We start from the raw sequence: 12,504 nt of genomic DNA on the forward strand, positions 1-12,504 counted from the left end.
TTAGATTCAATGCCAAACAATCTTCCAGCTCGGAACAAATGTTATAGAAGGTCAGGTTCTCATCTTCATTAATCATTGCTTTGATAAAACGTTTATAAACAGACCTGCGACTCCGATGTCTATGTTATTTTATTGTCACGACTGCATTGCGCCTGATTTAGCGTGTATCTATAACTTTTTTGCTCTATATGCAATTTTGAAGTGCAATTTGACATAATTTATAAACTTGGTTTTTGATGCTTAAAGTGAATATCCATTATGGTTTCAGAGAAAAAAACCAGAAGTTTAGTTAAGCTTTAAAGAGAAAAATTAAAACTTCTAATCACTAAAAAATAGCAAACTGAAACAGTTGGTGCATGTTACACTTCGTAGTTTTTGCAAAATTCGCAATGACTCATTCTAATGCAAATCTACTGTAATACTAAAGATTCACTTAATCATTCTGTCAAATTTGTGACAACCATTATGTTTTGTACTTATTTTGTCAGAAAAGTTTTGCGACTCATTTCTGACAAACGTTTACTTTGTAGTTTATTGAATCATATTTGAAATTTTTAGATTAGAACCTTTCTTCGTTCTTAATTCATCATCTTTTCTTCAATGGAGGCTCACCTCACGGTCGGATTGATTGTGTGTTAATTGCTGAAGAAAGATTCGGGGTGAAGGGTGGTGTCATTTCTCTCTCATACACGTTCAAACTAAAATCATTCAAAATATCTTGCATGTGTGTAGTTTTGCAATGCTAGATTTTTGCAAATTTATTCAGAACCATACATATTATTCTTACTCAAAAGGTATATGCTTTCACAAACATGTTCATCGCAAAATTGTCTCTTATGTTTATTTATATTTTTGTTGCTGAAAAAAATGCTGGCTACTAAAAGTAAACATTATAAAATTAGAACAAAAATGGAAATACCATGACCACGTCAATAGAATGTTTCAGTCTTGCCAAGTAAAGCTATAAAATTCACTTTAGGTTATATTCAAAGGCATCTAGTACTTCATTTTTTACAAATAATACCATCTAGTACTTGTAAAAAAGAAAAAATCTAGTACTTGTATATCCCTAAAAAAATCTAGTACTTGTTTACCATGAAATAATTAAGTAGTAAAGTACTCAGCTTCGTACTTTCACTTTCACACACACAAAAATAACAACAAACAAGTCGGTTTCATACTTCAAAAACAGTGTGGACCTTGCTCTCCAATTTAGATTTCTGTTTTTAAAAAATAGCAAAAGTGCGTATTTGTACGGACCAAGATCACGTAACATTGCAGTAATTATATAAAAAATAATTACTTTAGTAATATTGTGAAATGTTAAAAGATAGAAAATAAAAATTATAAATATTAATGTAATGTTTCTATTAATAAAAAAATTATATGCAAAGTTCCGTTAAATATTTACACCGCGTTTGTGGTAGATTTTATTTGTCTCTATTTGCGAAAGCAATTTTGTGTACTGAGATGCGTCAAAGAAAATGTATTGATATGAGAAAGTCGATATGGTAAAATTTTAAAAACTCATGATTGTTTTCAAAATTTTAACATTAATGTAGTGTTTATATTAAATATTTTGGTTAAATACATTTTTTTAGTCCCTATAAAATATCAATTTTTCGTTTTAGTCACCCTAATATTTTTCTTCGACTTTTAGTCCTTCAAAAATTTTCCACCACCAATTTTGGTCCCTACTTTTAAGTCAACTAATGTGTAACCTTCATATTTTTTAATGAAATTTTTAGGAATGTTTAGAATATTATAAGAATATCTTCTAAAAAAAGTTAGCATTTTTTGACAAGACATGAACTAAATATGAAGTTTTATGGTTTTGGCGCTTAGAAATTCATATTTAATTCATGTTTTTGTTAAAAAATTCTAATTTCTTTTGGGAGAGATTGTTATAACATTCTACACATTTTGCAAAATTTCATTCAAAAATATAAAGACTAGACATTTGTTTTCTTAAAAGTAGGGAACAAAAGTGGTGATAGGAAACTTTTGGGGGACTAAAAGTCAAAATAATTTTTTTAGAGAGGCTAAAACAAAAAGTTATTTTAAACAACTTCTCTTACATATATAACCCTAAATATTTTGTTATTTTATATGCAAACACCGTTATATATTTCAACCTATATGAGAAAGTCGTTATGATAAAGTTTTGAAAACTCATGATTATTTTAAAATATAAACATTAATGTAGTGTTTCTATTTAATGTTTTTTCATTTTATATGCAAAACATCGTTAAATATTTGCACCACACTTGTTGCAGATTTTATGTTCTTATATTTGCGGATTTTTTTTTATGCATCGATATGAGAAAGTTTTGAAAATTCATGGATTATTTTCAACGTATTAACATTAATGTAATGTTCCTATGAAATATATTTTAATTTATATGCAAACCACGATTAAAAATTTGCACTGTACTCATTGTAGACTTTATGTGCTTATATTTATGGATGCAAATTTTTTATGTACTGATATGAGAAAGTTTTGAGAACTCATGGACTATTTTCAAAATATCAACATTAATATAATGTTTATATTAAATATTTTTACATTTTATAAGCAAAACCTATATGAAGCGAAAAAATAGAAACCCATCTGAAGAAGAAAAAATTGATATGAATCATGTTGATAATTAGAAATCAGTTGACACTTTCTCTCGTAAGGAGCAACATCAGGAAGTAATAGCAGATTCACATCCTTCACAAAAAATGGATCAGCAACTTATCTTACAAATTTTTAAACAATATTTTAGGTTTATCAACATGATTCAATTTGGTACAAGTGGCTAAGTATTTGATCTTAAGATAAATATCAACATATTAGTGAAGTGATTTTGGCTACAAATTAATATCATGAATCTACAAAGTCTTTTTGATAGAGAAATGATGACACGCTGTCATATGATGTTTTTTAGTCGGTTTGAATTAGAGAACACGAACTAAAATGATGAACCATGAAAAATATCAGCTTAAAAAAAACAGAAGAAGATGAAAAAAAATTGTTTAAGACAAAGGTTTGTAAGTTTAATTAGTGATCTGCATCATTATTTAATTCTCTAGTCCTTTAAGTGTGATCATAATTTTCTTTATGGGTTGTGGGTTTTCACTTACTTAAATCAGTAGGACTTGCTTTACTCCATTTGTGTTCTAGTAAACCTACTTTCCAAAAACAATTCATCTTTATCTAAACACCATTATAACCTGAAAAGTTCTTAAAAGTGTGTACAAATATTGACTTTAATTGACAAGTTAAAATTTTTTCAAATGTATGGTAATATGGCAGACCTGCACGTCGACTGTGGGAATCCTTATCAATATTATATGATAAGTCATGTAATTGGATGTTTGGTCAAGCAAACCAGCTCATCAAATTGCTAGTTAAGAAGATGAACTTTTGATACTACCATTGGTGGGTTAAGTTGTTAATTTACTATCAAATGTCATTTACAAATGAATTCATTGAGAACAAGGAATGATGCAAGTTTGGGGTTGTAATGACATGTTGTCATATGATGTTTTTAGTCAGTTTTTATGCATTTTAGTTGATTTTTTTTTGTGCAATTTTAGACAACTTGGAGTTGAAGAAAATCATTGGTTATGATAATTCAGCATCGTGACACGATTTTTAGCATTATTGCACAATTTTTTTTGTCTAAATGAGCATTTGCTACTGCATAGCAAATCGTGGCACGGTTTGTAGTACGCGACACGATTTTGTGAGCGCTAAAGTGTGATGAATTACCATGACACAATTTTGCATTAAACTGTGATGAATGAAAATTTTAATGAAGGCATCATGATACAACTTTTGGCATCGTGACACGATTTTAAAGTTACAGAACCCGAACTATAAAAACCAAGCTCGTTTTTGAAGAAATGGTTATGATTTTTGGGAGATTGAACACACATTTGGAGTTAAGGATTACAAATTTCGTAGTGGTTTGCCATCCAACTCATAGTCAGTCCCAAATTCATGTAATTTTGTTTTCTTTTAATCAAGTTATTTGTGTGTTTGACATTAGTATCTAAGTTTCCATTGATTAGGTCTTAGATGAACTTGTATCCAACAGTTGGAACCATGTGAATATATAAACTCTATTCAATGCAATTGCAATTGTATTTTTTTATTCAAAATTTCTTATGCTTAATGTTTTTTGTATCCTGATCAAATATAAAATGAATTTAAATCTCATCTGACTACTAGCCCTAGCTATTGAATTCGATCTAGAAATTCTGTTCAATTTTACGGATCAATTTAGAGATAAATGATTGTTAGGTTGTGACTCATAAATTAACATTCAGGGAAAATCTTTGACGATTACGGGCTCACGTAAGAGATTAGGGTTGTAACCGTAAAAGAGGTCTCTGGATCAAGAGATTGATCATAGCTATTTTGTTAGTTTGTCGTAGAATTAGAGGAACACTTATAGAGAATAGATGCAATTCACCCAACAGTGAAACAAGGGATTCGAACGACCCGATCATATTTCCTAAAACTTCGTTATCAAATTGGTGAAATTTACCCAATAGTGAGAACAAGGGATCCGATCATATTTCCCAAAAAATTCATTACCAAATTTTATCATTATTTTGTTATTAGTTTATGATTTTAGCACATTTGTTAAAAGTCTATCAAAAACTGAAAACACTTATGTCTACAATTATCATAGGAGGTCTCCAGATGTGAAACAAATCTTAAGCCATATTAAGGAAAATACATTGTTCATACCTGTGCAATAAAATATAATATTGTAAGAGAAACTATAGGAACACTATCTTTTCAGAGAAATTAATAAAAAAGATGATTGAATATTTTGAGGACAATCTTTTTATGTGTGTGTCCAAACATTTCTTACTCTCCTATTGGATGAAACCCATGTGTGTCTCACCACTTTATGCGGGATCAATTTCCTAAGTGTGATACCCACATTGATTTCACTCAATAGAAGTTTGGGTGTTTATAGTGTTAGAAAGAGAGTGTTTACATCACTTCTCAACATTGTAATAACTAAAGCGATGCTTTCAGATATAGTCCCCGACATACATAAATATTTTTTTTTTTAAGAAAATTAATACACACATATAATACCTATTATCTTTGAAAAAAAATATACCTATTAAGAAATGTGATATGTAAGATAAATAGATGGGAAAACAATGTTAATGTTAAAATTTACATTTCTATACGATCAGATAGAATTGGGACACATAAGGCAGGTTTAAGTTTGTCTCCAACATCGAACCGAATAATATAGGTTTAAGTTAAAAATTAAAACACAAATTCAAGTTCAACAATAACAAGGAGTGTTCAATTTTTTTTAAATGTCAGTGTTCAAATATTTTTATTATTTTGAATTAGAAAATAATTTGTGAGATATATTTCAATGTGTGAGTATTTTTAAAAGGCTTATCTATAGTAGGGATGGCAATTGGACCCAGATCCAATGGGCACCCGCAAAAAATACCCGCAATGGGTAGGGTAAAACCCCGCTTTTATGGGTATGGGCTTGGGTCCGGGTAATTACCCGTAAATTTAGATGGGTATGGGTGCGGGTAAGGGCACTACACTACCCAGCCCCGCAACCCGCATATACATATTTATATAATATAATAAATATTTTATTTATTTTTGGTGTACAATTATTTATTTTATTTAGCTATTTAAACATAAACCTAAACCTAAAAACTAATATGGTAATCGTTTCATCCTTGCCTTCATAAGCTCACGAGCTATAAATTTATGATTTAAATCAATTTGATGTTTATTTTAGCATGCACTTTTTTATATGTATTTTGAATGTTTTTATTTTAATTTTTTAGGAATATTTTGGATGTTTTTTTTATTTGGCTAAGTACCACGATTTCTTCTATTTTATGAGTTTCTTTAAAAAAAAAATTAATCATAGTTTTATTTCAATTGTGATGTTCTTTATTGTCTTTTTATAATTAAAGTGCGGGTAATGGGTACGGGTATGGGCACTTAGGTGTTCATAGGGTATGGGGAAGGGCACTAAAGTTGTTACCCACGAGGGTACGGGCTCGGGTACGGGTATTTTTTGCAAACGCGGGTATGGGGAAGGGTACTATAGTACCCTACCCATTGGGTACCCATTGCCATCCCTTTCGTCCGTAACCAAAAAAAAAAAAAAAACCTTTCGTCCATGCAAATAAGAGTCATTTGAATTTTGATTCCTCAACTTACTAATTATTTCAAACAACCATTCCCTCAAAAAAAAAAAAATTATTTCAAACAACCAAGGCAATTATTAATCATTCTAGTTTTGGTCTTTGGGCTAATAATCTCGATGATGTGGATGTGATTAGCTGATGTGGCGCATGCTGACCGTGTACTGACAACGCTGGCTCAACAAAAATGACATGAAAGGACAATTTTACCCATAAAGAAATCAGCTAACACTGAAATTACATTTTTGCCCTTCTTCATCCCTTCACTCCTTTTCCCGCCGTCTCCCTTACACACCTTCGCCGCCGATAACAATCTCGTCGGCAGTAACCTCCTTAATACCTGCCACCGTAAATTCGCCCCCCGGACGAATAAAAATCCACATATCAAGTCCACTGCCTTGATCGTCAAATAACTTGTAGATTTGAAGTAAAAATGTTGGATTAAAATACTGGATTAAAATATTTCAATTGGGAATGCAAGGACGAATAGAAATCATCACTAACCTTGGAGGTAAATAACTTGTAGAGTCCAGCTATTATCGGTTAAAGTTTTGAAAAAACTGTTCAAGCTTCAAAGTGGCCAATGTCGAAAATGCTCTTCCCATAAATGAGAATTTAAAATAACGATAAGCCTAAAGCTGTTCAATAGAAATCTCATGTTTTGTTTAGGAAAAAAATCACTGTAGCAGAACAAGTTGCTTCCTTGGTTATCTTCAATGTAGAAGAAACTCATTTTGGAATATGCTTCATGTTTGTCAAATGTTTTATCAAGCATCAAAGTTCTGTTATATCTGATCCTGAAGGAAAACTAAAATTTGAAGCTCAAATTCTTGTATCTGTAAGAAAGAGCTAGCCGGAGATTCGACAGTGGTTGACGAATCACTGAGACTGCAGACGGTACATAATAGATATATAACGATGAATCTACCAGCGTGGTGGTGGTGGTTGTGGTGGAGATTGGAATCGCGAATTTGATTTATGATTCGAAATTTGTTCAGGATCGTAGTTTTTTTATGTTAGAATGAAGGAAAGTGAAAGAGAAAGATGAAATGAGGTTTGTTGAAAAAGAGAGGGAGAGGTTGAATAGATCTGTAGTAGAGAGATAAGAAGAAGAATAAGAAATGGGCCAGTGTGTTGAAACACGGGGTAGTTTCATCTTTTTGCGTGTCTGAGAAGTCAGGGTATTTTTGTCCGTTCACACCAACATTCGCTAACTTAGGCTGCCACTAGTCAACAATGACACCTCATTAGATTAGTGACGTGGCAGTAATTAAATGGGTTGAGAGACTAAATTTTAAATGATTAATAATTGCAGTGACTGTTTGAAATAATTAGCAAGTTCAGGGACCAAAATTCAAACAACCTATATTTATAGGGACTATAAATAAGCCTTTTAAAAATTAAATCATATAAACTTTATGTTGGAAATTGTTTTTAAAAATTCTACCAAAAAATTGTTTTTAAATTTAATAAAAATGCAAATTTGGTTATATTGATATTCACACCACCATTTTAGGCGTAAACCACCTTACACAAACCAATTGGGTCAAGCCCAATTTCTCTCATTAAAAACGACCTTTCTTCTCTCACTTTCATTTCACATTCTTCTAAAACCCTAAAAATTAGAAGTCTATCCTCCTCCCCCTTAATCGCCGCCACCAGTTTTTCTTCCACCACCACCATCAAGATCGGCGTTGTTTGGCCAAAAGAACCATGTTTTCTTAATCTCCTTAACTTTCGCTATCTTTCTATCAGAACAAAACCACTAAAAGAATAGATTGAAATAACAGGTTTCCAAACTTCTCTCTTTTGTTGTTCTTCATTACCGCGACATACATTTGAGTTTGTTATATAGCTATATGGAGAGGAACATTCCGGTGAGGAAATATTACCACATAACATCACATTGAAATTTGAAACTAAACAAATAAGGAATGAATCAATTGAGTTGAATTCATAATCGATGGAAAGAAACCTAACAACCCAAGCAAGACAACCTTTTCCCCAGTCCAAAGCCTCACTCATTTTCTCAAATTGTTGACCAAAGAGATAATTTTTTATTGTTACCCTTGCTAACGCTAAGATCCCTTCCACCAATTTCTAGCAAATAGGAACCATTGACTCACCATGATCGGCGTTATTAATATAACCACCAGAAAGAACAACAGACTGAGCACCATGATTCTTCTGGCCTGGAATCCCAGGGGAAAATGAGCAACACAGGGTGCTGCTAATTTTCCCCATGTTTTGGTATTGCAGGCTAGAGTAATCATGATGCTCAATTAGTTGTTCTTGTTGTGGTTACATTGATGGCAAATATCATGATGAGTCGATGGTTCCTTTGTCATGGAAGTGGTGGAATGAATCTTATTGGTAACAAGCGTACCAATAAAAATTATTCATTTGATCATCAGTTTGAGAATATGAACGAGGCTTTGAGACTCTGTTGTCGAAAAGGCTATCTTATTTGAGTTGTCAGATCTGTTTCCATTGATTACGAATTCAATTCAATTGATTGATTCCTTATTTGTATAATATTATTTAAGTGTGATGTTATGTGATGATTTTTCCACACATATCAACCACAAATCTGCTTTTTGGTTTGAAATTCAGATCAATGATTCTCCAACTCCTCCTTCTTCCGCCACTCGTTCTCATCGGGTAATTAAAATTTTTTTGATTTTTTCTGGGTTGATTTACATTTGAAAAATTTATGAATTTTTTTATAGGGGTTAATTTATATTAGAAAAATTAATGATTTTTCCCATGATTGATTGGTGAATTCGCGTATGGGATCAACTAGGCGGTGTTTGGGGGTCAGGTTACAAATGAAGAAGCAACGATCTTAAACAAACGGCGAGTCAGATGTAAACCCTATACTTAGAATTTTTTATATTTGAGAGACAAAGGAAAATTTTCATTAAACTTTAATTATGATTTTTTAATTTAATAAAGTTTTAGAATGAAAATATTGAGAAGTAGAAAATTTAAGGTTATACACTTATCATATTTCTCTTTGTTTTTTTTAAGGAAAGGTACTGGTTATGTCTGATTCAAGGATTTAGTAATTTAATTAAATTTGAAAGAGAAAAAAGTACTCATATTATTTTGATTATATGTTATGTTATTATATCATTAAAAGAGTTTTTTATTAAACTATCAAACTCTTAATAATCTAACATATCACATGATTATTTTTATGAGAATTTCCTTCATGAAAATAATTTTTAAATTATTTAATGTGCTGCAGTTATTTTTTGTCATTCTCTGATATTTACAACAATTCATAATTGTGCTGCTTTCAGTGGAACAACAATGTGCCTTTATCTGACCTTTCCACCTGAAGTTGGGCTAAAAAACCGGGCTTTTTCTACTAAAAAGTAGCAAAAATCAGTTTTGGCCTCTTTTTAGCCATGCTCGAGGTGCACATCACATGCTCATGGAGCATGTGAGAGAGCATTTTCATCCTCCAGGCGTCTACATCATGCGCCAGGAGCATGGCCATGCTCGGGGCGCATGTGAGTGTAGTCCGGTGCTGAAATGTATGTTTCTTTGTCTTTTTGGGTGTTTGCTTCCATATAAGATGTCTTTGGACCTGGGAACACAATTCCTCCCCCTGTAATATCTTATGAGGCCTCTTGAATCTTCATTCTTGATCTTCCCAAAGTCTTCACATGTCTTCAGATATCTTGCTTTGTCGATTTGCATGATTTCTTCGGGAATTACATCAAAACACCCTAAATTGCTATGTTTCGGAAAGAATAGTATTACATGACTCAAATATAGAATACATTACAAATGTACCAAAATCATAAGCAATTGGTCTAATACTTCTATATTCTAGATGAAAAACCTACTGAAAAAGATGCTAAGAATAACGTAAGATGACATGTCATCAATAATACAAAAAATATTAAAGTCTATTTACTTGCTCTTTGACCTCCAAATAAAATAGAAACAAAATTGATTATCCTTCATATTCTCAATATTGAATGAGATTTTTTTTTTTTGAAAAAATGAAAATATATTTGAATCTTAGTAGTGTTTTTTCATTTTGTTATTAGTATTTAGAATCTTTTCACAATTAAAAGTAAAAATTGAACAAAAAAAAAAAAAAAGAAAAAATATGAAAGTTTTTGAAGGGAGAAAATGTAAGAGTTAATTGGGCGTAATGGACCAATCTGAAATTCAAAGTAAAATAATTCAATAATTTAAACATGCAAGATTTCAACTAGTACAATCACTGTTTTTTTCTTGGTGGTGTAATTAGTATAATCACTATTGAATAGAGGTAAAGTTGTTTGAGTGTAATTGGCCGGTGAGGAATTTGAATCCTCTCCGCTTCTATAGAGAGATCCATCTAGAGATGGAAAAATAAAATTATGAAAAATTGGTGTATTGGATATTCAATACACCACTTTGTTTATTTGTATATGTCTCTAGTATGGCAAAGGATCCCAACTCATCAAGTGAGAGCTTCAGTTTGGTCCCCGTATGATATATGCATGTGAATCAAAAGTTCCAATTCCAAAGGGTTGAATGATCCGAAAAAGTATCTTCACATTCTATTTGGTCCACATTATCCTCTTCAAAAACTTGTGTTGAGTATTGCATATTTTGCAGCTCATAAAAATTAGAGCAATTAGCAACCCCATTCAAGTCATCAAACATATCCTCAAATCTCCAATCCATTCTCCTCAAGTCTCCATAATCTACTTGCACCATCCCTTCATTATCATTAAGTTGGCATGAATAAGAATGAATATTGGAATTGGCATCATTTTGTGACTCTGAAGATACTTGTTGATCTTCTTCTTGAGTGAGCTCAATTGTTGGTGACTCATTTGCATACTTAGCAGCAACTTCTTGAATCTCTTCTGGTGTAAGAGATTGGTGACCAACACCATGATTCACAGCTACATTGATGGTAAGAGGTGTGTTAGGGAAATTGAAACTTGCATGAGGACCACGTAGACAATAAAGGGCTGCATCAAATGCCCTAGCAGCTTTCTCTTGTGTGTCATATGATCCTAACCATATTCTCTCCCTGCTATTTGGAAGCCTAATTTCAGATACCCATTTTCCCCATTTTCTCTTCCTCACCCCTCTGTACATCTTATTACTACTACTATTAGGGCTTTGATCAGTTGTGGTGACATTGATACCACTAGTAGGAATGGAACAAGTCATATATGTGTCCATGGTTTGGTTTATGAGTTGATGAGTGGATATGGGTTTAACTGGCTTTATATATAATAAGTTGTGATGGTTTCCATGAATTTGACACTTATTTTGAAATTGTTATCATTTATGCTTTTTTTTTTGAAAGAGACATCATTTATGTTATAGCCTCTAAAAAAAAACATTTATGAAATAAATAGATACAGTTTTTTATTTTGACTCTTATTAATCTCCATTTGTGTCTATTTCTTTCATAATGTAATCCTCTATATTTTTAGAAATTGATTATAATTTTTTTTAATAAATGAAATAGAGGGGATGTCAATTCCATTTCAAAATATATTATTATTATTATTATTATTACCACCGTCTCTCTCTCTCTCTCTCTCTCTCTCTCTCTCTCTCTATATATATATATATATATATATATATATATATATATAATTCTATTTCAATACAAAAAAAAATATAATTCTCTTTAGATTTTTATGACATATTTCAAATTTTTTACCTGTATTAATTATTTGTTAACACTTCTAATTACATTGTATTTTCTTGTTACAATGTATAATAAATGCCATGAAAAAAATCCAAACTAATTTTCTCTCATAGATGGTAAAATTAAAAATAAATATAGATTATCAATTAATTCAACACTACTGTCAATTTTTTGAGTTGCATAACTTAATCAACGAACTTCTATATTTAAGGACGGAGCTTACATTAATGTAGATGAGTTGAAGTAACTCATAGAATTTGAACTTCAAATGTTTTGACAGCAAAAGCTTTAGAAAGTAAAGTGAATATGTGACATATCAATAAGGGAATCCAAATTGTATATAATTAAAGCTTTATGCATTTCGTTCCCGTAAACATAGCTCAGTTGCCACGGACATGCATTATAATATGCAAGGGTCGGGGTTCGAACCCCGAACACCCCACTTATTTACCTTGAAAAATGTGAATTCTAAAATTCTAACCATTAGACTACTTTTTCTGCAATAAAAGGATTAATAATTAATTGATTAAAATTGGTCTATCCTAATTTTCAAATCAACTTTAAATTTAATAAATATATATCGAGATCTAGACCATCGAATCTTAATTGAACGACCACATATA

At 31.3% G+C, this 12,504-nt stretch overlaps 1 long non-coding RNA gene and 1 pseudogene across 1 annotated transcript; both read right to left on the bottom strand.

Annotated features, from left to right (window-relative positions):
- Window positions 1-6,389: 6,389 nt before the first annotated feature.
- Window positions 6,390-7,293, bottom strand: LOC146952358 (uncharacterized). The gene is made up of 2 exons (XR_015021444.1): window positions 6,706-7,293; window positions 6,390-6,614 (listed from the first exon to the last, which is right to left on the bottom strand). It is a non-coding gene; the product is annotated as an uncharacterized LOC146952358 (long non-coding RNA).
- A 3,420-nt stretch (window positions 7,294-10,713) lies between these two features.
- LOC146952359 (ethylene-responsive transcription factor ERF018 pseudogene) lies at window positions 10,714-11,403 on the bottom strand (annotated as a pseudogene).
- Between the last annotated feature and the right edge of the window lie 1,101 nt (window positions 11,404-12,504).

Source organism: Medicago sativa, chromosome 1 (genome assembly GCF_051527215.1).
Source record: "Medicago sativa cultivar Bolivia chromosome 1, Bolivia_mono, whole genome shotgun sequence".
NCBI classification, from domain to species: domain Eukaryota; kingdom Viridiplantae; phylum Streptophyta; class Magnoliopsida; order Fabales; family Fabaceae; genus Medicago; species Medicago sativa.